Here is a 27,521-nt window from a genome sequence, read left to right as displayed (position 1 = left end):
CCTTTTTTAAATTTAATTTTGTGAAAAAATTTTTTCTTGGCCAAATAAAATGAGAATCTTGCGAAACGACGACGGAAAAATCAGAAGCATTAAATTCATTGAATACTTAAGGGACAAAGGTTTAGATCATCGCGAAATTGAACTGTTCAAGTCCATTCTCGAAGAAAAACACGAACAAGAACAAAGACAAAAAGAAAAATTAATTTTTCGCGAACGATTTCAACACCTTTACACCCATTAATTTTTTTTCATGGATCCTTTTCTCATGAAAAAACCTTTTACAGACACTCACACACGAAAAACATTTTCACACCCCTCAATTCGCAAAAAAAAATCAAAACGGGCACCAAAACATTTTCACACCCCTCAATCAGCAAAAAACTCAAAACGGGCATCAAAACATTTTCACACCCCTCAATCAGCAAAAAAACTCAAAACGGGCATCAAAAATGGTTTTGTCCCAGAACTCTCCTTTTATAGTAGTTAAATTAATCAAAAGTATTAAAAAAAGTTGATTTCCTTCTGGACAAAACAAGTGCAACTCGACAAAATATTGACCAAGCTGTATTTCGCTATTAATATTTCGTGGCGAATTCTTTGTTGTCGACCACAGCCTTGCATCTCGAGGCATAGATTCGATCAGGTAATCAACGAAACTTTTTGGAATCGCTGCCCAGGCCTTTTGGATTTGTTCAAACAGATGATCCTTATAACAAACACCTTCACGATTAATTCTGCGGTTCACGATCTCCCACAGGTTCTCGATAGGGTTGAGATCCGGAGAGTGAGGCGGCCAATCCATCACCGATAGGTGGTTGTCTTGAAACTACTGCTTGACTACTTTCGTAGTGTGTTTCGGATCGTTGTCTTACTGAAAAACCCATTATATTGGCATATTTATATATAATATATACATTTATATATAATATATATATTTTGTCCAATGCTATATATATATATATATATATATATATATATATATATAGCATTTAGCATGAGCTATATATAGCAATGCTATATATATATATCCATTTAGCATGAGGTGACATAACATCTTTCAGGATATTTTTATACATGAAACGGTCCATTATTCCATTGTTTCGATGTATTGGACCTAGACCGTTAGCAGAAAAACACCCCCAGACCATTAAATTGCCTCCACCATACTTAACGGTCTTATGGCAGTAACGTAAATTGAGGCGTTTTCCTGCCGGTAGACGTACACGGCAAATCCCATTGCTCCCAATGATGTTGAACTTCGATTCATCACTGAACAGGACAGTTCGCCCTTATCTGCACATTCCAGTCAATATGAGATGTAGCAAACAGGAGTCTTTTCTTCTGGTTTTTTAGTGAAATCAGCAGTTTCTTTGCAGGGCGTCGAGAAAACAATCCGGCTTCAACAGCACGTTGTCTGATTGTTCCGTCCGATACAGGCAGCTTTAACTGCTTTTATATTTTGACTGATGATATCCAGGGATCCTTCTTGAAGGATCTGACGATCATAGAATCCTCTCTAGAAGTGGTGGAACGCGGTCTTCCACCTTTGTTATCTGCTGCCAAGTTCCCCGTAGAACAATATTTGGAATATAGTCTTGATACGGTCCATTTTTTCACGCGATATTTATCACAAATACTTCTTTATGACATTCAATTTACGTAATCGCCAATAACTTTCTTTCTTAATTCCAATCCAAGACTGTCGGGAGCAATTTTTATAGATATTTCTGGAGGATATTTCTGGATGATGCTGGATGCTTCCAGATGCTTCTTCTGGAAACTTCTGGAAACTTCTGAACACTTCCTTTAATTATTAAAAAACTTCCGTGACGTTGACACGGACCAGACTTAAGAAAATGAAACAAACCAAATAAGTTGCACTTGCTTTGTCCGCTGCAAAATGGCACTTGTCAACGAAATTCTGCCTGTGTGCTGTCAACTGATTGCTCATGTCATTGCATGCTATGACTCCAGACTCCTGAATTGTTTGCTGTGGTAGTATAGTTCGTTTCGTTTTTAAGACATGTTAAATTAGGAACACTTCTTAGCATTGTTCGATGTTGGTTGAAAATGTTTTGTCCAATGCTATATATATATATATATATATATATATATATATATATATATATATATATATATATATATATATATATATATATATATATATATAGCATTGGACAAAATATATATATTATATATAAATGTATAAATATATGTATATATATATATATATATATATATATATATATATATATATATATATATATATTAATGTTTTAAAAAAAATGACTTTTTTGAATTTCAACTAACATTGCTTTTTATAAGGTGCCTCAACCTTGATATTACTAATAATTTTTTTTTTTTTCATGATTAGACACTCCATGACTTCCCTAAATGGGTCCAAAGGTCATTTTTTGCCCTTTTTTTGCCCATATTTCTGACTAACTGAAGGGAGTGTTAACAATAACCAAATTGATTTTTCTTTCTTTTTTTTTTTGTTTTATCTTTTTGAAAGAAATCAAAATATAATGTTAAGCTTAATTTTTTTTTTTTTTAATTGAACAATGAAGAACAAAAAATTCAAAAATATTGACTTATTTTACAATATTTCACTATCTTTGTCCTATGTACCATTTTAATGTGTTTTTTGTTAAATTTTAAATACACATATATTTGCTTCATTTTTTGAGCAATTCCATTTTACCTTGTGTATGTAATTTGATTTTTAACTTATTTTATATTTTGGTCATCATTTATTTTTTCAATAACTAATTAACTTAAAAAAAGTTACTTAATAGTAAAATGCCTCCAAAAAAGAAGTTGAAGCTTACTCGAAATAAGTCTGAAGTATTTCTCGTAAAGAAATTTAGATAAAATCTTTCATGTTGTAAACTTCCTACTGGCATAGAGGTTTTGCAATACTTCCTATATCTAAGAAACTTGAATCCCAAAGTAAAGAAACGGTTTTAACTAGGTGTTATTTCGAAATTAATTCATTTGAGCTTACATGCCCTCCACAAGCTGACTGTTGTGTAATGTCTAAGTTGGTAAGGCCATGGAATCTTGCAGGATTCCCTATCATAACCTTAGAAAATATCAGGTAAATTATGAATTCAAAATTTATCAACAAATTTATTTTTATCTTTATTTTAAGCATTGAATAAATTTTGCATTTTAAAGAAGGTTGATAAAATGGGGAACAACTATTACAAGTTAAAGAAGAATAGCAAAAGGAACAACCCAACAGATACAAAAAGGAATGAGGAGTTTTTTGAAGAAATATTAAAATGCTTTGGATTAGTAAAAAAAAGGAAGAACTAATTGAAGATATTATGAAAGACAGGAGAAGGACATCCAAAGCCAAAAATCAAGATATTGCGTTTATCTTGGACCAACTTGGAAATAGGGTGGGAAGAATAGGAACAAATGATAAAAGGTTTACGTACACTATTAAGAGATCCTACAAAAAATTGTGTTCCATGTTAAACATGGAAATTAAACTAAACAATGGTAACGATCCATATATTTTAGAAAACTCTTCAAGTAGTGATAATAATTCTGACTGTGAATATGTAGCAGATATAAAAAAAGAACAATCTACCTCTGTTGTTTTGTTACCAAAAAGTATTTAAAAAAAAAACAGCTCTCACAGCAATAGGCGAGGGACTTTCAGTTAGACAACACACTGCAATAGTGGCAAGTGTTATTGCAAATTCAGGTGATGTTACTAATTTTGCAATATCTTCTTCAACTGCGTTTAGAGTTGCAGAGGAAGTTGTAACTAAAGAAGGAGAAAAGATTAAGAAACACATTACTGAACTTGTTAAATCTTCATCATTACCAATTATTCTCCATTTTGATGGAAAACTAATTAAAGAGTTTACAAACGGAATAGAACATCAACTTGACAGACTGGCCGTTCCCATCAGAATAGATGGACAGAGTGAGCTTCTTGGGATTCCTCATCTGAACTCTTGTACAGGAGAAACACAGAAGAATACAATCATAAAACTTCTTCATCAATTTGATATCTTTGATAAATTACAAGGATGTGCTTTTGATACAACTTCTGTAAATACTGGTAATAAAAAGGGTGTGTGCAAAAAACGACCTTTGGACCCATTGAGAGAAGTCATGGAGTGATCTAATCATGAAAAAAAAAAAAAATTTATTAGTAATATCAAGGTTGGGGCACCTTATGAAAAGCAATGTTAGTTGAAATTCAAAAAAGTCATTTTTTTGGAACACCCTAATATGTATGTATGTATGTATATATACTTTCAATTGTTTTATTAACTTAATACACTAACATTGAAAATAGCTTCTCCTACACTGTGTATAATACGATAAATTGTGTTGGTAGAGATTCCATGACAATCTCTGAGAAGATGAAAAAACATTTGTGCCAATAAAATGAAGAAATACCAATATCTGAAAACGTACTGAAATGCTTTTATTTCGCTTAGTATGTTGTAAATCATCTTTAAGCCTTGTTTCTAAAAAATCTAATACAGCTCTTGTGACTCAATACTGCTCTCGAAAAACGTTGTCAGAATCATCTTTGTTAAAAAACCGACCATTAAACTAAAATGAAATTGAAAAACAAAGCAAAAATAAAATTTCTGCGCCTATTTAGTATGATTTCTGATTTTGTTCAATAAAAAATCATTAAAAAAACATCAAAATTTAGTAACTTTAAGTAATGTTTTAAACACCAACCTCTCGAGGCAATCGGTGGCGAAGCTCATTTTTCTGCAACTTCGAAATCGAAGTCTTCATCCGAAAAAATTCTATCCATGTTCCTATTTTAATTTTACACAGTTTTTTTAAACACCAAATACTGGAATGTAAAATTATTTATAAAAATATAATAGACAGCACAACCTACTTAATAACTAATAAAATTTGTTAAGTAGGCCTATTTAATAAAAATTTTAAAAAAATTCTTGTTATAAATGACGTATAATGGATAAAAAAAAGTCCGTGAATTTTATTGACGTATGCGTTTTATGCTTTACAGCAATGGCCGAAAAAAATACAAACAGCGATATATTCTTCGAGTTTACATATTTTTTTTAATAATTTACATAAAAAATTGCGTTTTAACGAAAGATTTTTTTTCTCGAAAAAAACTTCGCATTGTTAATAGCATTAGCCCCAGACTTCTGAACATATTAATGAACTATCTTTATGTCTAATAGCTTAAATTTTTCAACTGTATTGCTTTCTTTATTCCAACTATTTAATTATTCCAACTATATAACTATTCCAACATTCTCATTTGATTTACTTCGGACATTTTTAAAATCAAAAAAATTGCGTCTGGGGCCAATGCTAAAAACAATTCGAAGTTTCTATCGAGAAAAAAAATCTTTCATAAAAACGCAATTTTTTAAGTGAATTATTTTTACATTAAAAAAAATGCGTAAACTCGAAGAATTAATCGCTGTTTGTTTTCTTTTCGGCCATTGCTATAAAGCATAAAACGTATAAGCCAAAATCACGTCAGAGGCCTGGGTCTATTTGTAGGGAAAAAAATAAAAATGATAGCTTTGTTTAAACTTTTTTAGCACATTTTAAAGCTGTTCTATTCGTGTTTTTTATTCAGAAAAAAAGTTTAAATTAATAGCTTTAGCTATCCTAGATTTCAAAATGGTGAGATGGACATGTGCTTCAGAAAACAACATTTTTAGTAAAATACCATAAGTAGATTTCACAATTAATATAAAAAAAACCGTTTACTTTTGAAAATTCATTTCTTCACTTTTGAATCAATCTATACTTTTCGACATAATACGACTTTAAACTAAAGTCGCTATTTTTATTGAAAAAGATTTGAAATTTATATAAACAAAACTATCTATATACAAAAATAGACTTCACACGATTTTTTTGTTATTTAAAACGCTACCATTTTTATTTTTTTCCCTACAAACCGCGTTATATGAATTTGGCTAATACATCACTAAAATTCGCGCACTTTTTTTTATCCGTTATGCGTTATTGATAACAACAATTTTTTTAATATTTTTATTAAGTAGGCCTTCTTAATAAATTGATATATACTATACATTACATCATGTTATCATTGTTAATTTTATATATTGTAACATATCTCTGCTGCTGCTACTGTTTTTGAATATAATGATTAAATTGCCATTATTATTACCCTTGTCATATATGATTGGCACTATTAGTAGTTTACTTCACATTAGTTTATAACTATTTGTATATAAACTTGAATGTAAAATCTTTATTACGAAATATATGATTGATTGATTACATGCTTATATTATGTTAATATATACTATATATTACATGCTTTTACTATAACATATGTAAATACATACAACGCTTCCAGAAAGTATTAGCGCACTCGTAATTTTTTTTATTATGGACTACTTAAAATCAATATAAATTGTAAAGTAATTTAAATTTTGAAAGGTAAAATCAATGAAATTTAATTATAATGTCAAATATTGTCAACCTGGTTGTTTTTTTTATGAGTTACTTAGAAGTTTAATGACTACTCGGAAAAATGTCTGAAATTAAGCGTGCAAAAGTATTAGCGCACTTACAGTTTTTCAAAGATTCTAAGGAAGTTTAATATTTTATGTGACCACCTTTGTTTTTAAGGCATGCCAAGACTCTACGCGGCATAGAATCTATAAGTTTTCTGATTAGTTCTTGTGGCACGGTGTTAGTGGGCTTGCTTTTTTGTAATTTGCAGTCCATCCAACTCCAAAGATTTTCAATAGGATTTAAATCAGGTAAGCGAGCGGGTCAAGGCATTAGATTCAACCGTTTTTCTTCCATGTATTGCTTTATTGAGCGTGCTGTGTGGCAATGAGCGTCATCTTGTTGAAATTGCCAGGTGGAGTCAGCCTTGAAAACGTCCATTGATGGCTTTAAATAATCTTCTAAAATCTCTCTATATCGATGTTGATTAAGGCGATCAGTGTAAAGATGCGCCAGTCCATTGCTAGATCCAGCAATGCAGCCCCAAATGCCAATTGAACCTCCTCCTCCTTGAACTTTTGACATGATAAAACGAGGATTATATTTTTCGTTTTTGTATCTCCTCACGACAACCCTTTTTTTGCGATTAATAATTTCAAAATTTGACTCGTCCGAGAAAATTACTTTTCTCCATTGCTCTACAGCCCATGCAGCTCTCTCTTTGCACCATTTTCTACGCTTGAGACGGTCTTTGATACTTAATAGTGGCTTCTTTGTTGCAAGGTATGAATTGATGTGTTTTTTCTTCATAAGCTTGCTAATTGTTGATTGGCTAACTTGATGTGCACCCAACGCTGTATTCAGGTCTGAGGCGATTTCGGCTATGCTCATGTTTGGGTTGCGTCTAGCGAGCATAACTGCTTTATTTTTGTCCCTTTCTGACATTTTTTTTGGGACGACCAGAGCGACTTTTGTCTTTGACTGTTCCAAACTCATTATAATTTTTGAGCGTTGTTCTAACGCTGCATTCACTGATTTCAAGTTGACGTCCGATTTCTCGATTGCTGAGACCACTTTTGTTCAGGCCAACAACTTGCCACTTTGTTTCAATTGATATGCTTCTTAAACCCATACTTTTGTTCTTGCAATTTTAAAGTTTTAACTAACTGTATTTCAAATGATTTTCCGCCACTTCAATTTATTCCTCTTATATTTTTTATTGACTATTATTAATCAGCAGAGAGTTTTTAACAAAAATTAACCAAAAAAGTTTTTCTCAAAGGAATTAAAAAAGTGTGCTAATACATTTTAAATGAGTGCGCTAATACTTTTGCACGCTTAATTTCAGACATTTTTCCGAGTAGTCATTAAACTTCTAATTAACTCATAAAAAAAACAAGCAGGTTGACAATATTTGACATTATAATTAAATTTCATTGCTTTTACCTTTCATTTAAAAAAAAAATTAGTTCAAAATTTAAATTACTTTACAATTTATATTGATTTGAAGTTGTCCATGATAAAAAATTACGAGTGCGCTAATACTTTCTGGAAGCACTGTATATATATATAACATAAATACATATTACATATAACATATGTAAATATATATATATATATATATATATATATATATATATATATATATATATATATATATATATATATATACACAGACACACATACATTATGTATATTTATGTATGTATGATACATACATAAATACATATATACATATATATCTATAAAATATAATGTAATTATACATATTTTTATTTAAATAGTTTTGCTAATTAAAACATACTAAGCTTCCCAAGAAGAACCTTTGTTTTTTCTGATCTTTGTTGCAAGTAACATTTTAAGTTCTCTAGACAACATTTAATTTTGTTGTGTATTTATGTATTATATGGCATATTTGTCAACTATTTATACTTTTCTTTAGTCAAACATTATGAAAAATTTTTTTAATCAAAATTACTATCTAAAACCTACATAAATAAGCATGGAATGTGTAATACATGCATGCACTGTTAACGAAACACAACAAGGAACTAAAAAAACTGAATAAATGCAGATTTTAAGTAATTAGTTTATTACGGATTCACCAAAATCCTTTTCAGTTTTATCTATAAATTATCTACATAAAAACACAAACAGAGAATGTTCAATGGTTTTGAAGCGCTAACGTTGTTCCAAGAATGGTCGCTAAAAACCACGTAGAAAATATCTAAAATAGAGATCAAAAATCTATCTGAAGTTTTTTTTTCTTCGCTTTTTACCATAAAAACTTCGTTTTTTACGGAAAAAACTTCGTTTTTTATGTTTATAGAATTGGCCCCTGATTAGAAAAAAATATAATGAAAGTCATTATTACCTTTATAGATGTTTATGCATGAAATGTTGGAGAATATAATGTAAACAGATTTAAGATTGAAGATAACTGATCTGGAAGAGTTTTTTAATATTAATGGATAATGGCACTTCAAGATTTAAAATAGTTAGTCTCCACATACCATTTGATTGGCGATATCTATTGATTTAACTAATACAAATTAATTTTTGTTATTTTCATTGTAACAGTCAAAACCATGTTTTGATGCAATTACTTTTAACTGTTTATGAATACTTATCACAAGTACTTTTTTTTTTCTTCCAAATCTTGTGAGTGTGTTACATACATAACAGGTTTCTGGGTGTTCAGAGAAAGTAAAGAATTTATCACTCCTCTCTACTTCAAAGCCTTTTTTTAATTTTAAATCTAACCTGCATAAGGTTTGCATAAATATACAGGATGAACGTTTTGATTGTCTGAGGTTATATCCTGGTTGTTAAAACTAAGAGTTGCTTGTTTAAAGTTAACGACAGGTTTTATCCGTGTCTTTCCTGTTTTATTAAACAGCCACACTTTCTACATAAATGTTTTAAATATTCCTTAAAAAGACTCATTATTTATCCAGTAATGAGATAATAGATAGGAATATAAGATTACTTCTTTTGATATGTCTAGAAAAGGTTAAAAATAAGATTGTACATCTATTGTAGAAGGCTCAAGAATATCTAACTTAAGGTTGGTTTTTTTATTTTTATTATCATATGTTGTTCCAATTAGTAACAACAATATTGATAAAAATAATAGGATCATTATTAGTTAAAGTAGCTTTACATGACTGACTTTAAAAATATGTTTTATCAAAAATGCTCATTAAAAATACATACTTCATATTTCTTTCCAACTTCTGAAATCAATAGCTTTTTATGAACTTTAAGATGCTTTTAGTTTTAATACCTTTTGACAAAATGCAACTTCGGTATTGAAAATAAGAAAATTTGTAACAAGGTTGTTCGCGAAAAAAAATCACAAATTCAAGAAAAAAAGCGAAGCAAATAAGTTTGACATTTCCAACAAAAAAAAAGAAATACTCTTTGAGTTGAGCCTTAAAGTGAGAAGCATAATCTGAGAGTGGGGTGAAGAGAACACTGAAAATCTCTTATTCGACCTTTAAATTAAATCATAGCAATTTTAACTTAACAAAGAAAATTTGTTTTACTTTACTCTATCCATTCTGGTAAACCATACATAGCCTTTTTGCAAAAGCCTAATTTAAGACATCAAAGTTTAAACAAAGTTAAGTTTTTATTCAGCAAAGTTCATAGCTCAAATCAACCTTTTTCAGATTTGTGAATTATTCTTGATTTATTTTTTTGTCTTTTGAACATAGTTACACTTCTTTTATATTTTCATTTTCCGTTTGCTTGAAAAACTATATCAGTTGCATACCAAATGAGCGCTGTAATGCCCATGGTTGCTCGTACCCTGAAATTAGAAAAATACTTTTTGTTAAACTAAGATCAATTCTCTTAGAAAGAAGTTTTATGCATTAATTTTATGCATTTTTTTTTTGTGTTTTTTTTTCAAAAATGTAAATGACATCGTTACTTTGGCTGGAAAGATTAAAATGGTTCAGCTTATTAAGTAAAAGTAGATTGTATTCAATAACGATTGCTGTTAAAACAAATGACCAACGAAGCGTGACTACTCCCAAAGAAGGAGTAGGAATTCCCGACTAAATAAACTTATAGAAAGTTCATAAAGACATTTTAAATAACCAATGACAACAAAATATGACAAACTGATCATCTTTCAAAACCCAAGTAAACGAATGGTCACAAAAGAACCAAATAATCACCTTTAGTGTAATATTGCCAAAAACGCCACGGTATAACGAGAAATCACAAAACAATTATTTATTAAGCAAATATGTATTGGAAGATAAAACGAGAAACGGCGAACTTAGGTTCTGCGGAATAGAAATGGGAAAAGAAACAACATCGTTGATGATTTAGCACACTGGTGATTATTTATAATATCCACCTTGTAATCTCTTTTATGAAACCCAGTGTGCAACGTCCTTGATCCATTGCGCTAAGCTCTTGCACAATCAGAAGATCTTTATTAAGTTGGAAGACTTTTTTTGAAACTTTTGGTATTCATAGCGAAAGCATTTAAAACTGCATCATTAGCACTTTATGTAAAAAACAGCATCGCTAGCCTTGTAATATACATGAAGTGATGATAAAGTTTAATTATTGTCTCGTATCCTTAAATGTAGAATTCTTAAAAAGTAAATTGTTTAACCGTAAACGGTGCCAGAAATTAACTTTGATCGTCCACCCTATTTCGTAAACGTTGTTAATGCCATTTACAAAGGAATCTTGATAAAAATAGAATTAATCCAGATATTGTTGAAAGATAATGCATTCCTGAATTCTAAAAAGAGCTTAAATACTTTCAAGCGCACTTGTTAACTAATTGAAGCAGCATTATCTTTACCTTTTGAGACGTTTGAGCTAAATTTTGCTTTAGAGCGAAATGCAAACTATCATGGATCATATAATCGTGCGACTTTTAAGTTTTTTTTCTGATTTTTTTATATATAATGTCCGTCTTCAAAATGCAAAAGGTAATCGTTTTCAAAGTTGAACAAGCTGAGGGACAGAAAGAAGCTACACTAACGCAACCACGCCCAAACACGTGTACTATGTATTGTTACATGCAGTTTTTACTATATTAATTGATTTGTAGAAGTCTGTAGAATTGATGCCCATGTAAAGAATACTTTGGTGTAAGTTGCAATCATCATTAAATCAACTTTAAGTCCGTTAACATGAATTTTGGCAAAAATGTGTGGTACATTTACAAAAATTGATAGCAAGTTTTGCAACTTCGAAGTATTCAAAGCAGGGGTATTATTCGTTATGAAAAGTTTGTTAAATTTATCTACTAAAGTGATCAAGTCATTTATTTAATTATCTTGAATGAACTGATTTTGTATATTCACTGTATAAATATATTTCTTTCTTCACGAAACAAACATTCATCACCACATTATTATCAAAAATATTATTATAATTATTGTCAAAGAGATTATTATAATTATTATAAAGATGTTGTAATCAACTTTAAATTAAATACTTTTTCATTTAAAGATTTCGTTTTTAGGTTGAAATGAAGCTATTTGTAATAATAATGATAGTGTTTGGTTGCGTCTATGGACGTGGTGTTCCGAAGAAGCCGAACAGTAAACTCAATGATAAAGGTTACATTTCTTCTCTCGAGGATTTTTTTTTTTCTATTAACTCTTCAGATAAATGTAGTTCGAAAATGAAGATAAGAAAATCTACCTTAGCAACTAAATAAGGACTTTTTAAAAGAAACATTTAAAATAATCAAAAGGCTTATGAAAAACACGCATTTCAAGGAGGCATTGGCGATAATTCTTGTCTGAAATTTTGATCGAGTCCTGGGTGCATAATTTTGCTTAATCTTAATACCGTGGTGTGACCAAACAAATTCCTATGCTTTAAGAAAGTCCTAATTTAAAAAATGACAAACTTCGTATATGTAAAATAAAAAATCTAGAAAAAAAATTTAGTTATTTTAACTAACTAGATATTTAGTTAAAATGACTAAGTTATTTTCCCCAAATGTTTATTTTATATATGCGAATTTTGTCATTTCTTAAATCAGAACTTTCTTCAAGCATAGGACTTTGTTAGGTCACACAACGGTATTAAGATTCTTTTTTGAAAACTCATTTTAACCCTGCTATTCATTTGAACCCTGCTATAAAACCTATTTGAACCCTGCTTAACATAAAATCTGTTTGAAAAAATAAGTGGAAAAAAAGTCTCCAGGGCCATTCAAAAGTACGTTTAGAAACGGAAACTTTAAAACCCCCTTGCCGATCCAGGTTGGATTTTATTGGTTTGTTCTTTACTTTACCCCTATGCAGTGAGTAACTTTTCGGAATTAAGCGAATTAGTTGACCTAAAAATGTTTTGTAATTTTTATCAGTTCAATGTATAGTATCAGTTGTTTTAAATGACTCTATTAATTTAAACCCTGTGGCTTTTTATATCTGTAAATTTAAGTGTCTTTTGTTAGTTAGTTTAATGTCTGTTGATTTTCATACCTGTTGTTTTAAATCACAAAACAAAATGGTTTTTAACTTCATAGAATAGCTGTTTATACCTTAGAATTGGGCTATTTTTCAAGCGCGATGCAAAGCCCTGATCGACGTCAATATTTTTTATCAAACTAACTTTTAAAAATATTTTGACTCTTTCTAAGTATTCATATAAACTACAAGTTTAAAACATTATAAAAAGCTGTCGACATTAGTTTAAAGTAAAGAGCTGTAAAACATGTAAATCAAAAAACGTGACTATATATAACTCTATAAAGAACTATATAGTATAAAGAACTCAAAGTCAATTTAATACGGAGAGAAATGTTGCAATTTAAGAGGATTTTCTATAAGGTTATCTGGAATTATCTTGAATTGTCCGCTTTGACAACATCTGGCAATTACAAAAACTTTTGTTAATGCTAAAATACTATCAACGTAATTTGATTAATTTTTCCATTTGGCAATAATTTCGCTTTTTCAATGCAAATCTCTCCTTTTGCCCCTCCCACTTCTTCCTTGAGAAAACAATTTTTGAACATGAAACTTCAGCAAGTTATTGCTATTATCCTACAACCTTTGCTTACTCAAAACTGATCAATCCCTTCAATGATATCTCAAAATCAAGTTCTACGGCGATGTTACATAATTCAAAACGAAGTATTTAAAGAATTATTTTCGATTCGGATTTAAATGAATATCTTTATTGGTATGTGTGCCATAAACTTTTATAATAATATTTTGTAAAGTTAGCTTTTTTACTACCATTTTTGTAATTAAATACCACCATTTTTTTTTTTTTAAATTCCAGACAAAATAATTAAAGCTGTTTTAAAAAAAGGTTCACAAGATTTGAAATTCATTAAACATAGATTTATAAAACGATAAGCTCACGTTAGGCCGCACACTAAATTTAATCAAAAGGAGAAAATAAAGCAAGTTTAAAAAATAAGAAAAACAATTCATATATTCTGCAGGCCAAAACATTTTTTCATTTCTTTTCGTTATAAAGAGAGTTAACAAAATTGAGCTCAAGCTGCACACGGTAATTATTATTGTACAACTTGCAACTTTTTTAACTATTGAAAAACGTAAAAATATAATTTAAAAATTGAATCCATAAAATATTTTAGGAGACGTTTTTTGTTTAGAGCTCAAGTTTATAAGTTAAAGCTGAAAATCTATTAAAACTGAACATCAATCAAATGTTGTTATAAAACAGCTAAAATGTAGCAATCAAAATAAAGAAAGCATATGAAGACTCCACGGGATGAAACGGCTGGGTAACATTTTGAAAATTTTGACTTTTTACACTTTCTAGCTTAACTAACCATAAGAGCATACTTTGTATTTGAATTCAAACCAAATAAAAGATTTTATACATATTTAAAGTCTTTCTAAATTTTCCTAAAGATTCGAAACTTATATAGGTTTAAAAGTTTAATAATGACTTATCTCAAAATGAAAAAATGTAAACCCTACTGTTTCTTCCCGTGGAGTCTTCATATTTTAATAAAAACTAACATCAAAAAGAAAATAACACCTTCATACCCTTAGGTAAATAATTATGAAAACGTGAGTAAAACATTCTAGCAGAAAAATGTAAATTAAATTGCTTGTAAGTATACATATGTTCACTACTTGTTAAAAAATATAATTTTAATTTAAAAAAAAAATAAAGTTTAAGAATATTTCCGTTTTCTTTGAGAAGATTAAATAGTGTAAATGATTAGTTTTTGAAAAAAGATAAACACTGTTTGATTTCTTTTAAACAACTTACGGTAATTTAACATGAAAAGTTGAAAAACGTACTGCATGAACTCTAGCCTCTGTCCAAAGAAATCGCAGGTTGAACGTTAAATAACACCCTTCGAAAGCAATCTGATTGATGCAATCATTAAGTAAGAGTTTTTGTTAGTTAATGAGTAGCATTCTGGGTGATTTCATTTGTTGATTAAAAGTAATCGTTTCTGCGATGCTAGTTCATGTTGCAGATCCGCAAACGGTTTATAAATGCACATACATTCCAGCAAATGGTTAAAAAAAGAAGTATTTCTTGAGAGTTTACTGTGACTATTTGCAATCTACTTTAAGCTGTCTTGTTTTTAGACAAACCATCAGTTGCTGGTAATTCTCCTCCAGAAAGATTAAGTGAGTAAAAATTATTCTTACACTTGATGTTTTTAGTTGTGCAACGATGTTTTTCAGCTAACCATTATCTAATATTTTCAAAATAACAGTTAAAAAATAGCAATGCACAAATAAGTTGAGTAGCTTGTATGTTCATTTATGTTAAGTCCTTGTTAAAGTGATGAGTCAAAGAAAACCTAATAATGTAAAAAAGGAAAAAAGAAAGATAAGAAAAAAAACAGATAGATTTCTATGGGCCAGTTTCTCCTTTATGTTTTTGTTTAATAAAAAACAAGTTAACTTTGCATTCTTGTCATACATGGAATTAATCATTTTAAAAGCCATATCCTTATTTTTTTTTTTTAAAAATAAAGTAATGAATTTTTTTAAGTTACAGCAGCTATATGTTTTTCGGACTTTAAGAATTTCTTAATTAAGACATTCCATTTTAATCCTTGGTTATTCCACAAATGTAGTTGTTAATATTGAAAGGGATTATTGTTTTAGAATGTTTTATTTCTCTATTTGGAAGTAAGTTTTCTCATTACTGTTCAATGTCCTTCTGTTCTCAACTGATCAGAGAAGCCTAATGATTTGTAAAGGATGTTTCAGTTAAGGTGTATATTCCGCAGAAATATTCTTGTCTTCTTGGTGTATTTGATCCATTCTAAACTGATTTAGGTCTCTAAATATACACCTTATATAAGTTATGTAATAATATGTAAGCATTATTAGGTTTTCTATATATTTATGTTATAAATGTATTTGCCCCTTTAATTTTTTAAAATTAATCAAAGGGGCAAATACATTTATCACACAAATATATAGAAATATACTCTTATTCTTTCAGATAAGAGGGAATCTATAAGCAGCATAAATATGAGACATGGTAAGAAACAATTTTGTTTAAAGAATGTTAATTTTTTTGTTGATTCTTTTTAGTAAATATGAAGAAGTAGTCCTGTTTTTATATTGTTTCAAATGTTTTTTTTCATTACTAAACTATTTTCCTTCAGAATGAAAAGTCTTGTTTTTTTTTTATTAGGAATATTTTCTGATATGAAGTTTAAAGATGGTAAGAAAGCATTCTTTAGGCTGATCACTTCTAATTTTGTAATATTAGTGTGAGGAAAGAGGAGAAATTACCACAGGTATTAGATCTGAAAAACGAATCTAATTCTTAGCGATGCTTCATGGTCTCCTATACTAGTTGGTCTGCACATTTAAGCGTATTTTTAAGAAATTTATTTGATAATGGAATGGCATTAGTTTACAAGAAATTTTTTGACCAGACATTAATTTTATTTACATACTTTAAACAAAACAACAAGTTCACAACAGTTGCCAATCTAGCTAAGATACTCATCCTGATCCAAAATCTAAAACCTTTCAGAAATGAATAATAATAAGCTGTGGCCTTTCACCCATCAGAGCAGATCCATTAGAATAAAAAATAGTTGAGCTAGGAGTGTCATAATTTAAATGTAAAAATCTGTCTAAGTTTTATTAGCTAATATTTGAATTATTTAAGAAATGCGGTTTGTGTAATACAAGGCATTTATGGAAAATGTAATGCATGCAGTGTTCAGTATGTGCATTTAATGGGAAAAGCATATCATTTTATTTAGGAAGTTTTTATTTCTTTTTAACCATTAATTTTAAATATGTTTTAACGTAAGTTCTTCAACAGCAGTTGTTTGTAAAGATAATCAAATCTTCATCAATCTTCTGGTTGTAATGATCTTTCATTGACAATACCTTAAATCCAGTATTTTCAGTCAATTTATAAGACTCTTAATTTAAAGCATCTAGCTTTTTAAGTAAGAAATGATGATTGTTTTTTCAGGAATTAGTTTTGAATGATCCTAAGCTAGAACAGTATGACTCAAAAAAGTTTTTGAATAAAAACCATGAAATGGCAACAGAAATTTAAGATGTTTTTAAGTATGTTCTTAAATACTTCAATAGATGCTACCGTAATTGAAAGGATTAAGAAATTAGAACTCATAACAGATTTGAAGTTCTAAAATGATCAAAGCTCCTGACTAAAGTAGATATGCTTTAAAAATAAGTTCTTTTACAATAACTAAAGTAAGATGTAAAGTTAAAGCAGGCATCTAAGATATTCTTTGCTTGTAAATAAATATTTTTTTCTTTCAAATAAATTTTAGGTATATAAATACTTTTTTGTGTGTTTTGAGCTGTTAAACTTTTTTTCTACAGATTTATGTGTTCACTGTCTTGACATAATCAGAACTAATTATAACCAATATATTAACCATTATTGCATGAATATAGGATGCAGACCAGATAATATAGGAAGCCATGGTAGTTTTAGACATTCAGTATTGCTGCTAATGTCTTTATGTTTGAGAATCGTGGAATTTTGTTTCCTAGAACTTGACAAATTATGTCTAAACTTAACAATTTGTGTTACTTTGTAGGTGACAAGAACAAAATGCCTGATCTTTGGATAGAACCTAATAAACATCCACTTGTTCCTTATGATTTAGAGATGTTAGATGAAGGTACAAACAATTTTTTTATAATGCAATCATGATTGTAACAATTTGAGTAATTAAATCATAATGGTTTGTGTAGTTTTCTTTAGTAAAAAGAAAAAGAGAACCAAATAGTAACCTGTTGGTATCAAAAAAACTTACAAAATGAAATGTCTTTAAATTCTACATAAGTTTGTTCATCTATTGTTTTAGCTTAATACTTAAAAGTTTATTTCTATCTAAGAACAAACTTAAAACGAAGGAACTTTTATTTGTATTTATATTTGATGAATTATGTTACATGATGCATGTTTTTATCATTTGCTACAATGTAATACATATAGGGACTGTTTTTGTACTCTAGGTATTTAGGTTAAACTTGAAAGCATGTTTAAAATGCCACCATAAATATTTTTGACATTTCAAAAAAAGCATTGATTAATTTTTAACAAGATTGTAAAGTCTTCTTTTTCTTTATCAGTTTATATTGATACTGTTGAAGAAGCTATTACAGAATTAAACTCTATAATGAAAAGCTACTCGTGTGCATCGTATCCTCCTGTTTGGGTACCTCGCACTGATGAGGAAGATTATGTTGCCTTTAAGTCTGATGAAAATGGGTAGGTTATAATTTGCGTAATTTCCCTAAAATTTTTTATTTTGAAATTCTTTTATTTTACATATAAAGCTCTAAGTACTAGAGATTAGAGATTTAACACAGCTCTTGTTAACCTGAACCAAACATAGAAGTAGCAAATATTCTTATGCGCAATGACTGATAAACTAAAAAGCACAATTAGATTGCGAGTTTCTATAGAAGCAGTGATTATTCTATGAAAAAACTCAAAGATTGATGATTGCTTAATTTACAACTAGTGGAACTATCATGGTTTGGGATTAGTTGTGTTGCCACTGATCCTAAACTGTGATCAAGAGATTCTATGAAATTTTTTACAGTTTTTTTTAGCAATTGTTCATCAACTATTTATTTTGAAACCAGTTTTCTAGGATGACCTTGCTAGAAAATCAGATTGTATTTGTGTTAATCATTTTCAAACAATTGCAGACTTAGGTGTGTAAACAAGGCTTTTGTTGTAGTTTTGTAACCTTAGGGAATTACTAATTCAAGTTTTTTAACTCAAGTTACTTTTTTGGATGTCATCAGAGATGCAAAAATCTGCCTGTTATTCTCTAATCACAGGTTCATGAATGGTTTATTTGATTTGGAATGACTATATTCACTTGATTTTTCTCAACTGCTATGTGAACTTCATCATTGTCACTGTTATGAATGAAAGATTTTGAGAATTATTCTTAAACACATCGGAACTTCTATATACACTTCATATATACAATATATACCCAAAGAGTTAGTTTTTGTAGACAAAGTTTTAGTTTTGTAGACAAAAGTCAATTTATAGACAAAGAGTTTAGTTTTTGTGTGAGATCTCTCATTGCACTATTGTCAAAAGTGTGTAATCAATAAAGGTAATAAGTAACCAATATTTAAATTATTTTAAGCCTAAAGTTGTAAGATTATTGCAGAGTTAATGAGGATGTGCTAATTAATTTAGAAAAAAGTTTACTTTCAGATAGAAAAGTACTTAAAATTGTCAATCAATGCCATACTATGTACTCTACTGTTAGCTGATTTGTAATCTATCACTAACAGGTATGTAGCAAAACAAAGAGTGTTACCAGGATTAAATACCTTGGTTTATTCCCCATTTCTTGCTTGGTATGTGTATCATGTTTCCCACTTGCAGATTTATATTTGCAGGAAATTTTTATATAACTGTTCAGTGCGCTTACACCAGTTTATGCTCACTCTAACATGCTCCTATTATTTTTTACATTAGTTTGCTTCAAATAAACATTCACTTAATCAGCTTCTCTAAATGAGCTAAGAATGCTTTTTTTAGGCAATAATTGTATGAGAGTCAATTTTATATATTTTCTTACATTCTGTTAGTAGATGCCAGTGTTGTTTTTATAGGTTTGAATATTTTTTTATAGATTCTAATGTTTAAGTAATTTAAGACATTCAACATTCAACATTCTAGTGAATTCTTTTCAATTCTAATACTATCTTAATAGATGCTGGAGCGATTTGGGAAAAATTGGTGGGCGTCAAGAGCTAAATCTTGGGGAAGGTTGCAATCATAAAGGTGTATTATCATTATGTATAATTTTGTGTCTTTCTTGTAGTCTAGGTTAATTTTAATGGAGTTGATCAGAAGACCTTAATTTTTTATTTCTCATCAAAAAATAGAAAATTCAATACAATTTACCTTAAAACAAAAAAACAAAAAAAAAAAAAAAAAACACAACTTTTGTTAAAATCATTTACAGCACAAAATAATGGAAAAATTGATAATAGCAAAAGGTTTATCATGATAATTTATTTTCATTTTCCCTATATCTTCTTACTGCTCCGTATATTTGAGCAAGCGAATACTATAATGGGTTATGCTCTTCCAGTGTATTAGTTGTTATAGTTTTCAAGTTATAAACATTTATAATTCCCAGTTTTTGAACAAACGCTTTTTAATACTTTTCTATTTAATTATATTTTTTTCATTTTATTAACTCACATATACTGTATTGCATGAAATGCTTCATGCGATGGGTTTAATTCATGAGCAAAGTCGATGTGATCGTGACAAGGCAGTAGAAATTGTATATAAGAACATTAGAAAAGGTAGGCAAAAGATTTATTGGTTGCTTTAAAAAATAATAGAGGGAGTTGAAGTTTGTAAACATATGCATCTTGGCATTGTACTTCTGCTGATAATTGTTAGAATGAAATATTAGCTGGAGTAAAATGATCAAGAATAAGTAAGTTGTAATAAGAAGTTAGAGTACAAAATTGAATTGACTTTAATACTGGTTATGCTATTGTTCCAACTTTTTGTTTTAATTTTGCAAGCTAATTTATATTTAATGAATTTACCAACTTTGTTAAAATTAACAACTATACATATATACAACTGGTATTTATAAAAACCCAATACAAATGTAAAGCTAAAGTCATTTTTCATCAATTTAAGGGAAAGAGCATAATTTTGATATTGATTCGACTAGGAAAAGCTATCCTTCGGTAAGTCTGCGATATATTTTTAATGATTGTTATTAAGTTCAGTAACATTTGTACTGATGTTTGATTTTCAACCAAAATTTGTCATTTGTAAAAATGAAAAAGATATTATTGATCAATGCACTCTTAATCAAATAAAGAATGAAATAAATAATAAAAATTGATGCAAAAAATAAACAATTATATGTATTTCTTTTCTGATTTAAATTTTTTATTTATTAAATTAATTTATTAAATTAAATTAAATTATTCTAAAAGTTTTTTTAAAAGCGTATTTGCTAAAAGTTTCATTATGATTGCATGCTTCAAAATAATTTCTTTAAAATTTTAAAATGTATGAGCCCTTTGCGAACTACTATTGTTAAGAACTAAAAAACTCGGTACCATAATCTTTAGAAATACGATATATGGTCAATCATGCAGTACGACTTGTGGGCTTTTAGCTCGAAGAAAACCATGGACGAGGAATCAAAAACTATAAAAGTGCGGAAGAATTTCTTAAAGTTGAAAAAAGCCGAAGAAGAAAAAATCGGCAACTCCTACGTTGAGCAATACTGATAAGTTGGAACTTAGCATAATGTATGGATGCTTAGGTACGTCCTTTTTAACATCTTTGAGATATTTTTTACTAGCGCATACAATATTTAAATTATTTAAGACTAAGAGCTTGTTTATATTTCAGAAGAGCGATCGAAGTCAACTTATACGAGCGGTTGCCATTTCAAAAAATGCTTTTTTAAAAAATCAGTTACCAGATCATTACAAGATCTTAAGTTTTATGCTCTATTCAACGAAAAAAAAAAGATTTTATTAAATGGAATTTTATTTTTTAAACATAAACTTTTTTGCTTAACCTTGAAATACTTAAAAAACAGGAAGCTTTAAGATTGTAATGAGTCGTCTGGAGTTTTTGAATTTCTAATTTGAGTGTTTTGTTTATCTTTTAAGTAAAAGATACCGAGGTACTCTCCTGCTGAAACTTCATTTGATAATGTACATCGCATTGTTTTAAGTATCTGTTGTTTCGTATTTCAGCTTCAACTTGTACAGTAGGATGTGATGGTGTCCTAAAATGTCGAGGTGAGAGTCTTTAAACCCCAACTTGATCCAAATTAACAGTTGTTCTGCTTTTTGAAATAATTTTCTTATGCTTGCTGATTGTTTTTTTCTATTATTCGTTATAAACTAGATTATTTATTTTTCAGGAGGACACTCAAGCCACGACAAACTCAAAGACACAATCAAGAATTCAAGCTCCGACCACCACAGCAACACCAACAACCATTAAAATTGAAACGATCAATTCTTTGCTAACACTTATAAGAAAACTGATTGCTTTCGAAACTAACACGTTACAGCAATACACTGTCATGTTTCGTTCCAAATAATAACTCTTGCACCATTTATCTTGAACTAAATTTGCTTAAGAATTTCTTCTTCAATCGCTCGAAGTAATAAAACTTCACCGTTTTATCGTAAATTGTTAAACGATATTTTTTTAATGCATTTTTTTCATGTGAGCACTTTATGTAGTATAATTTTTTCACTAAAAACAAAGAAAGACTATTCGAAAAATTTCTTTTGTATTTTTTTTCTCTTTAAGTTCAATCTGATAAGGTTTAGGTGTCAATATATGTTTCCATCTGCGGATTTAGATTGTAATTCATGACCATACTTCTAGAATAGACGACTTTACTGCCGGAGAAGATATGCTAGGCCCAATAAATGTTATAACGAACAAATTGCCGATCGTTCTTGGCTGAAACTAGATGGCTTTTTATCAAATGGTACTCTTGTAATCGGATAAAAAAAACGAAAGGCTTAACTCTAATATGCTAAAACTGGTATATTTAGAATATGGTGTAACCTGTAGGTATATTGATGAAAAACGTATGAGCCGGAGAATCGGTTTGGAATGATTCTCTTATTGCGCAAAGAAAAACGGTAGTTTTTTCAAGATGAAAAACATTGTTTCAAGTTTCAAACTCAAAGTGGTAGATCTACAAACTGATACTCATTTGTTGTTTGACATTTACTGATATAAGACATGTCTGAATGTTTTCTTTGAAGAAATTATATTCTTTTAACAGATCTTATTGATTGTGTTACTAGTTTAAAGCAAGAGCATTAGCTACTCGATGGATGGAAAATATTAACACTTAAAGATTTACCACTTATATCATATTTGCTGCTACTGCATAACTAATAAACTTGACCTACAAGTAAAGCTTTTAGTTTTTGATAGACTCTGATAAATTTAGATTCTAATATCATATAGAAACTCAAGAGAATATATATATATATATATATATATATATATATATATATATATATATATATATATATATATATATATATATACGTGGCCGCCGAGAGGGGGGAGAGACGGGGAAGATTCCCGGGGCCCCGTGCGTGTACAAATAATTTTATAAAATAACAATTAAAAGATTCAAATAGTTTTGACTTTTAAAAGATTTAATTAATTTTCTTTTTTTTAAATTTCAATGACCAGAGCCAGCTTCTAGTGGTCCTGGGTATATAATCAATCACAATGAGGGCCCGTTAAGAAAACTTCCCCAGGAAGTATATGTATACATACATACATACATACATACATACATACATACATACATACATACATACATACATACATACATACATACATACATACATACATACATACATACATACATACATACATACATACATACATACATACATACATACATACATACATACATACATACATACATACATACATACATACATACATACATACATACATACATACATACATACATACATACATACATACATACATACATACATACATACATACATACATACATACATACATACATACATACATACATACATACATACATACATACATACATACATACATACATACATACATACATACATACATACATACATACATACATACATACATACATACATACATACATACATACATACATACATACATACATACATACATACATACATACATACATACATACATACATACATACATTAGGGGTAGTCATTTTGAGGGAATTTTTGAAAATCAGCAACGATAAAAAAATTCTTATAAAATAATGCAAAAGAAAATGTGCTGAAGATCCTGCACAGTATTTTTAAGTCACTAAGAGTTTTTATAAACAAATTATACCTGAAATTGCGTGACATTATTTTATTTTTGTAAATAACTTTCGTATTTATTTGATTGCTATTAATTGAACTAGCTAAGTACAAACCATTAAATCTATTTAGATTATAACAAAAATGGAAAAAAAAAATTGTAACAGATATTTGGAAGAGGAAGTTTCTCAGATCAATAAAAGACCAAGGCTGAAAGCGGGATTTCAAGTAATGTCAGATAAAAATATTATGAAGAACCTAATGAAGATGGACAAGGAGTATTCAGATTTTAGTAGAAATAAATACAGAGGAACAGCTAGAGACAAGGTTAATCAAGGGGAGTTCATTTCATTTTTGAAAAAGCTGTTTTGGATTGGTTCTACAGATTTAAAGAACCAAATTAGGAAAGATAAAAAACGCTCAGATAAAGATATGCACCAGGATCTAACTTTTGTGGAAGATCAGGAAGGACCGAGACATTTTAGTTTGGAATCAGAAGATAGAAAATTTAGCAAAAAAGTTTTATGGTGTTTTTAGTGGGTTAATTTGACCTTTTTTTATCTGCTAATTCAACATACATTATTTGTTAATACATATACACTATGTTAAAACAAATTTTAGGCTTCTGAAGGTGTGAGGAAGAGGACAAGGCTAAAAGACGAATCTACTAAGATTGACGCTACCTCAGAATTAGACTTGAGATTCACTTACACTAGCGCTGATTCTGATTCAGAATTTGAACCCGAAGTTTGGAATCATAGAAGAGCAGATTATTGTAACATTACTGCCAAAGTCCCTAAGAATATTTTTGATGGAAATGTATCTATCATAGCTATAGCAAACGATATCTCCCCCAATGTCTTAGAAAAAGTAACTGGAGCAATTCTTCAAGATTGTGGAGTTGATAATGCAAAATGCAAAGCCAGTGCTTCAACAGCATTTAGGAAGATGAAAAAACTCCCAAGGATACTGCAGAAATTGCTAAATTAGATATAAAGAAGGCCGTGGAAAAAAGCTTTTATCCTTGTATAATTCATTTTGAAGGAAAGACTATGTTTGAAATGAATCATGGAAAAAGACTAAAGAATGAAAGATTAGCTGTGCTCGTTAATATTGAGGGGGTGTCGCATCTTCTTGGAGTACCTGCCTTGCCGTCTTCTTCAGGTGAAGATATGTATATAGGAATCATGAAAATACTAGAAGAATATGATCTCATTTCAAAAGTATACGCAGTATGCTTTGATACAACTTCAAGTAATATTGGTTCTAAGAAAAGATCACTTATAAGGATTGCAAGAGAGGTAGACAAATACCTTCTTCTGCTAGCATGTAGGCATCATATAATTGAGCTTAGAATGATTCATTTCTGTGAAGTAGTGATAAAAGAGAATAGCGTAGGGCCTGAAAATCCCTTATTCGTAAAGTTCAAACATGTTTGAGAACCCTAAATTCAAATACGACAAAAATAACCTGACCTTTTTTGATTGGAAAACCGTTGAAGGAACAGGTATGAAGGAAACTGCAAGAAAAACTTTAGATTACTGTGAGACCTATATTATTAAAAAACGCAATATGAGGAATGACTGAAGAGAGTTGGCTGAACTAGCCATGCAGTATTTATCCCCTTCTGCACATTTCAAATTAAAGAAAACTGCAGCTGTTCATCATATTAGGTTTTTAGGCAAGAGTTTATACCACCTTAAACTTCAGCTTTTGTGCAAGCAACTGACATTTGTGCACGAAAATGATAATCTACGCGAAGATTTGAAACTCATCTGCAAGTTCATAGTCTGTTTTTCCACAAGGTAGTACCTTTAAGTACATGAAGCGATTCTATCTCCTGCGTCTGATATTGATGCAATCTTTCAAATGAATGAGTATAAGAAAGTTTTCTCCAATCCGGAGGCAGTAGACGCTGTGTTAGCATCCCTTTATAAGCATACATGGTATCTTGATTCAACGATTATTCCCTTGGCTCTTTTGAATAAAAATATTTCTATGGATAAAAAAACAGCCATTGCAGATGCTTTGCTTTCCTTCCAAATGCCGGATCCAGACTTTTTTAAACCTAGAAGCAAAGATCGAATAGACGAGATTAATATTATAAGTAATATGAAGGTACCAACCCTCTCTCTTTTGGTTAATGAGTTTTCATATTTAAGTTTTTCAATGATAGGGTTGGATAATCAGAATGTGAGAGACTGGTTGTCACTTCCACCCTAATATTGGCACACCCAGTCCTCGTTTATGAATTTTGAAAACTTTTCCAAAATGTTAAATGTTGTCAATGATCATTCTGAACGAGCAATCGGAATGATGCAGCAGTTTGCGCAAAGATACGAAAATGAAGATGACAACCAGAACAGACTTTTAACTGTCGACAAAGTAAGGTCAACTTTCAAGGTTTTTGGTGTGGGAAAAAGTAATATTACAAAAAAAAGCTATCAGAAAGCCTCATGTCACTCTCTAAACTAAATAAAAGGAAATTGTAGACTTAGGAAATTGTTGTTCATTTAAAAATACTTAATTCAATTTATGCATAATTTTTGTCTTGATAGTAGTTGCAAAGATTTTTATTAAATGGTAAATTACTTGTTTAGTTCAAAGTAGTTTGTTATTTTGCTTGATTTAAGCTGGAATTTTTCCGGCTGTCGATCTGAATGAACTTTAAGTATGAAAATGCATAATTTGCTGATTTCATAACCTCTTGCATAACATAAAATTTTCATTTTTTCCTTTCGTAAATATCGTTTTAACCAAGAATATGTAAAAAATATGATAACGTACCTTTTTAAAATGAAAATATAGATAACAGATAGAAAAAGAAAAAAAAAATGGAAATAACTTTTTCAGTTAAATCCCCCTCAAACACTCTGAACATACCCTATTTTTCCTTTTTTGAAGTACAATTTCTTAACAACTTTAGTCTTGAGGGGGACTTAAAGTTACCCGATTGACCTAAAAAAAGTTTTGACTAAGTTTTAGCATATTTGCTCCAACTTTAGCTGGGTATGTACTTCGTTTTCAAAAATTCCCTCAAAATGATTACCCCTAATATACATACATATATTTATACACAAAGTAATAAAGAAGAGTAAACATTCTAAATGGTACATTTTAGCCCTGCTATCAATTTTAAGTAGTTTACAGAATCAAATTTTGATGTAATAATCAAAGTTGATTACGCCTCCTGCCGGTAGAGTAACAGTGGCTTCCGCCGTCAATAGATATTTTGGAGGCAAGTTGATTTAGAGACCACCTTTAATGGCTTTCGCCTCCCAATGGGTAGCAGTTGCCAGAATTTATTTTCGGAGGCAAAATGTTTTGAGGCCGCCGCCAATCGGGAGGCGGATCACCGTCAGAAGATGTTTTGGAGGCATGATGGTTTGGAGACCGCCTCCATAGTCTTCTGGCTCCTAACTATCAACAAAAACCATACTGAAGTTGGTATTTTAGTCTCCCGCCGCCAAAAGAAATGAAAGCAAATGGTGTTGCAATGTTTGTCAATAGAGGAAAAGAAGCAGGAATTTTTGATTGCTCATAAACTATTTTAAAAGTGAAAAAGAATTTGACAGCAAGGAAACAAATGATAGCAAGGAAAAAACAGCTTGGTTGTCGTTTATGGCTACCGTAAAAAACTCTCTTAAAATTGAGAAAGCAGAAAACTCTGCTGTTTAATTGTTAAAAAGTTGAAAGTCGTTTGTGCTCTTCCATGCAAAATGA

At 29.7% G+C, this 27,521-nt stretch overlaps 2 pseudogenes across 1 annotated transcript; both read left to right on the top strand.

The window, feature by feature from the left end:
- Positions 1 to 3,035: 3,035 nt before the first annotated feature.
- LOC149894407 (uncharacterized) lies at positions 3,036 to 26,353 on the top strand (annotated as a pseudogene).
- LOC149894408 (hatching enzyme 1.2-like) lies at positions 11,942 to 22,229 on the top strand (annotated as a pseudogene). Its single transcript, XR_016446129.1, has 12 exons — positions 11,942 to 12,056; positions 15,036 to 15,077; positions 15,907 to 15,945; positions 16,102 to 16,131; positions 17,501 to 17,584; positions 18,039 to 18,177; positions 19,655 to 19,729; positions 20,158 to 20,258; positions 20,608 to 20,657; positions 21,051 to 21,247; positions 21,690 to 21,734; positions 21,860 to 22,229. The product of XR_016446129.1 is annotated as a hatching enzyme 1.2-like (transcript).
- Positions 26,354 to 27,521: the final 1,168 nt, after the last annotated feature.

Source organism: Hydra viridissima, unplaced genomic scaffold (assembly GCF_058129835.1).
Source record: "Hydra viridissima isolate aposymbiotic clone 2 unplaced genomic scaffold, HvirCarnegie_v1 scaffold_1, whole genome shotgun sequence".
Classification (NCBI taxonomy): Eukaryota; Metazoa; Cnidaria; class Hydrozoa; order Anthoathecata; family Hydridae; genus Hydra; species Hydra viridissima.
Note: the sequence above shows the minus strand (reverse complement) of the source record. Positions and strands in the feature narration are given on the sequence as shown.